Source organism: Cynoglossus semilaevis, unplaced genomic scaffold (assembly GCF_000523025.1).
Source record: "Cynoglossus semilaevis isolate Cse_v1.0 unplaced genomic scaffold, Cse_v1.0 scaffold1033, whole genome shotgun sequence".
Classification (NCBI taxonomy): Eukaryota; Metazoa; Chordata; class Actinopteri; order Pleuronectiformes; family Cynoglossidae; genus Cynoglossus; species Cynoglossus semilaevis.
The window spans coordinates 449,768-454,650 of record NW_007585109.1 but is presented as its reverse complement, the minus strand read 5'-3'; positions in this window follow the sequence as shown (position 1 = coordinate 454,650).

Genomic DNA, 4,883 nt, shown 5'->3' with positions numbered 1-4,883 from the left:
TGTCTCTTTCACTTTTTTCTGGTCATTGTTTCTTCTGTAGATGCTTTTGTTAAAGTTGGTTATAAAAGGAAAATATATGCAATCCAGAAAGTCTTCGTCCTTCTGTATGGAGTTTGTATGTTCTCAGCGTGTGTGTGTGTGCACAGAAACCACACATGCCACAGAGTTTCTTTGTCCCACAGGCCCTGGACGTGCAAATTATGTTGTCTGACCAGACGTATGAATGTGAGAGTGAATGGTTGTTTGTCTCTATGTGTGGATTTGTGATGAACAGGCGAACTGTCCAGGTCTTAACCCAGCCTCCCCCAATGACTGCTGGGAATGATTTCAGCCACCCTCTCCTCTGCCACCCCCCTGTTGATGAGGTAAAGTGGTCGGAAATACATTGTCTAATTGTCTTGTGTTGATTGTGGTGATTTGTCCCATTTAACATCCATGGTTTGCTCCACTCTGATATAGTAAGAAACACAAGAGAAACCTGAGTATTTTTATTTTTATTATTAAAGGAAAGGAAGTGCCCCACTTCCTTGATTGAATGATGGAAATAGTGACTATGAACTAGATCACAAACAAAACCTGCTGCTACACCTGACCTGAGACACTGGATTTTTCTGGATTCACCTGCAAATAGACACACTGAAAGATCTGGTCTGTTCCTGTCCAAAACGTTTTAATATTGAAATGAAGTGACAGAATGCAAAATACACATCACAGATCATATATTTATTGTGTTTATTATAAATAAGGAAATATTACGTTCATGGAATGTAATTTTTTTTACATGGTTGTCAGATTGTCACAGAAAATAAAAGGTCTGGTGTGATCCATGATCGACATGATAAAATGTCAGTGCACTGCCTGGATGCAGCTGCTGAGATTTAATGACAGCTGCACCAGTGAAGTGCTGATGACAGATGACGCGGCCATTTTCGTTGTTCCCGTCAGTGCTTTAGTGCACGCTGTACTGTTTTTGAAGATGCACAGGTTAGGACAGCTTCACTCAAACGGGCATTTTCCCTCAAAAAAAGAATAAAGAAAAGCTCAAAAATCTAAAAGAAGTTTATGTTTCATGTTAGTGTAATGTTTTAACCTCATCCACTCTGTAGAATAGATGGTTGAAGGCAAACATTTCCTGTTGCTGCAACATTAAAATGACTTCAAATCACATGATAGTATAGTTAAGATAAGATTGCATTAAAAATGGAAAGAGAAATTAAAGGGTTAATCACAGTGTTGTTTGTAACAATAGCAAAAACCACAGTGGTGTAAACTTCTCTCTCACACACACACACACACAGACACACGCACACAGACACCACACTCTCTGTTCCACACACGTTCAGAAAACAATGCAACAAAGAGCGTGGCAGTGATGGAGGTTGAAATGAACGGTGTTTGAGCTGTGGGCTTGTTCGACACAACAACACAGTGTAGGCTGTAGCCTTTGTACAACAGTCGACATCGTCCCACAGGAAGAATCCTGGTCCCATCTTTAGTTCTGAGCTCATTAAAGCGATTATTTCCATAATCTCTCCAGGGGCAAACAGAATAAAGAAACATGCAGCCATAATTGCCTGTGTGCATGTTTGGTCAGTTTGAGTCTCAGACATATACAGTATAGTGTGTGTTTGTTTGTGTCTGTGCTTGTGAGCACACGTGAGTAAATATCAGTTTAAGCCTTAGTGACAATGCTTTTGTTTTCCATTATTCCACAGTAAAATACTAATCAGTCGTCAGTGACTGTTTATATTTTAATGGTTTTAAATGAGTTGGGCTAATTAACACACTTTCTTTACACATTTTCAGCCAGATAAATCTATAAATGAGTATTCTTCAGATAGGATTCGCAAGAGAACAAAACAGACAGTTCAAACATAAAGAAGAGCACATTATATAAATGACAGTAAAAGCAACAAAATATAAATATTACAATACTGAATACAGTGTATTGCACTTCAGCCTAAAGAATACAGAGACACTGTACAGCTGAAGATTCTTTATAATTATACAATATGACAGGTGTGCAGCTGGTTGGAGTGAAAAGCTGTTACAGAGCAGCAGGTGACCGGATCAGTAGGAGTATTTGATCCCTACAATAAACTGATGATGTCATTGAATGTAAGCACACTATTCCATAAGAAAGGTCTTCTTCAAATGTCAGATCAATTTTTTTTTTCTAAAACCGTCCTCTATCTTTGTTTCTATATGTCTGTTTAAGTTCTTTCTTGATATGAACAAAAACTCGGAAGTATTTCCTAATTAAACATAAACAGAAAACTGTTTCTGAGTTGTTCTGAGTTGTTGTTGTTGTTGTTGTTGTTGTTGTTGGGGTTTTTTTTTCTGAAGGCTCCGATAAGTAAATACCTCTGAGTGTGACACAGAGAAATCAGCTCTACAGCCAGTCAGAACCAGACAACAGCGTGACCTTGCTGACGGCGTAGCTGACTGACTGTGTCAGAGCTGTCAGTCATCTCACACCCTCTGAAAGAAACAGACAAAGAGGTGGGAGTGTGTGTGTGTTTTTGAAAAAGAAAAACATAATGAGGTTAAGTTTGAGGGAGAAGGTGGAAGACGGTGGTGTCCACACAGAGTGGAACAGTCTGATACGGAAGGTAATTAAATTTGAGAAAAGTCAATTAAAAGTGTGTCTTTGTGTGTGTGTGTGTGTGTGTGTGTGTGTGTGTGTGTGTGACAGAGAGAGGGAGAGTCTTGCTACATGTCTTCATGTGAGGACTTTAAGAGAAAAAACTTTCAAACATTAAAACACTTTATAAACTTAGTAAGAGAGCTCTGTAAGATCCATACTTTATACTACTGCCTTCATAGAGTTAATATGATTCAGGCAGGTGTGTTAATAATGAATGTAGTTCTCACTATACAGTATGACCTTATAATACAACTGATTACAGCTAACTACAACCTTCAAGCAATAATTATTAACAAATACAAATTTTACTCATAGTCCTGAGTGATGCTGCGTCCAGTCGTGTCAAATGATTCAGTAAAGACAGTAAATGTCCACAGCCTGTGGTTTAATGATTACAGGACCAGGATTGTTTCACAGTCAGGTTAAAGGCAGAGAATAATTGTACTGAAGTACTGAAGAAAAAATGGGAAACAGAAACAGTCAGACATTCACAACACACAGTCCTTAAATTACATACAGGATATATACGTTTATCACTTTCACTGGTGTTAAATCTGTGCAATCGTTTGTGCAAAGCCCATGTAGACAATGTCTATCATCACTCACAGCTGTATCAACTCACTCATGTAGTTTTATTATCTATGAATTTTTTAAAAAATGAACTGAAACGATTATGTACTTATGATATATGACAATTGGTGGATACCTCTTCAAGTATGACATTGATGTCAAATCACCACAGTAGGTTCTTTAAAAAAAATTGAAACACACATTTGCACATGCATCGAGTCAGTGACCTGTGCTGTCTGACATTATTCCACGTATCTATTTAAAATTTCCTCTGCAGTCGTGGTTATTCTGCTCGCACATCAAGCTATTCCGTGACGGTCGACACTTATTACGTCTGGTTACTAAGCAGGATCTGCTGCCTGATTCTCCCTGTACACTGCTACTGTGCTGACCTCCATGACCCCGGTGGCTGCCCTCTGACCCTTTGCCACATGATAAGTGTCTGTGACCTTTGACCTGTTTGGATAATTAAAGAGGCATGACCTCAGGCAGATTGCATTGGAAATCTGCCGCTGATGATTAGTGACTAAGTGTGTGAGGTAAGTAGGAACGGAGAATGTCATCATCTTTTTCAAGGAGTGCTGATGGCACAAAGGCTGAATATGTGTAAGGGTGTGTATTCCTTGAATTTAATTTTTGCAGACACATCAGCTTGGCCTAATTAACAATTTTGAGATAATGTGCTCCAGAGTGGTGGCACTTTGGCCCAGAGGCAACGTCTCTGTCATTGGTGTGGAACCCCAGGGTTCACCTCGTGGGCAGGATCGAATCCCGGTTAGGGCGGTTGGTACCTTCCGGTGGACTCACCACCTGCAGGAAGGTTCAGGGGGGTTGGTACGGTGAAGTGTGATTTGGGTGGCGGTCGTGGAGACTACTGCCCCCGCGACCCGGTAACGAATAAGCGGATGAAAATGGATGGATGAGTGTAAATACATTCAAGGTCCACCGATTTAAAAATGAAGCACGCACTCTCCTGAACATTAACCTGTGACAACATGGAACTGATGATCTTAGTCAAGTGGATCTTTCATCATCTATAGCAACTATTTATGCCTGTGTTTTACAGTTTCAGTGCAATTTTTCTCCAGAAGAAAGATCCAGTAGGTGGCAGTAATAACACCCTAATAGTGCAAAGCTCTAAAGCTTCTAACCCAGTGGTTTTTAACCTGAGTTTGATCGAACCCCAGTGCATTCCTGTGAGGCGTTCATGGGCCATGAACCATCCAGCTCTAGTGTCATAGTGGAGCAGTAAAACTGACTAGTCCACTAGTGGATTAACCGCCCTAACCTATCAAGTGTGAATCTGGGCGATACGTTAGACCACATGTATCCTTGGAGTTTTTATCTCTTGGTTGTTGGAGGTGTACAGCTCCACAGAACAATATAAGTCGCCTCTACTCGCCTCTAGTTTGCTGTCAGTAACTGGCAGATGGCTCAGGATCTGATTGTCAGAGTTAATGCTGGGGCAGAGCATTAGGCTGTGTCTAGAACCAACACTAGATTAGATCTGTATCTATCACAGTCACAAGTCTGCAGACCTACTGTATTACAGAGGTTTTTAAACACTGCTGTGAGTAGAGATCAAACCAACAGACAGACAGTCAGACAGTCAGTCAGACAGACTGACAGTCAGTCAGACAGTCAGTCAGTCTGACTGTCAGTCTGA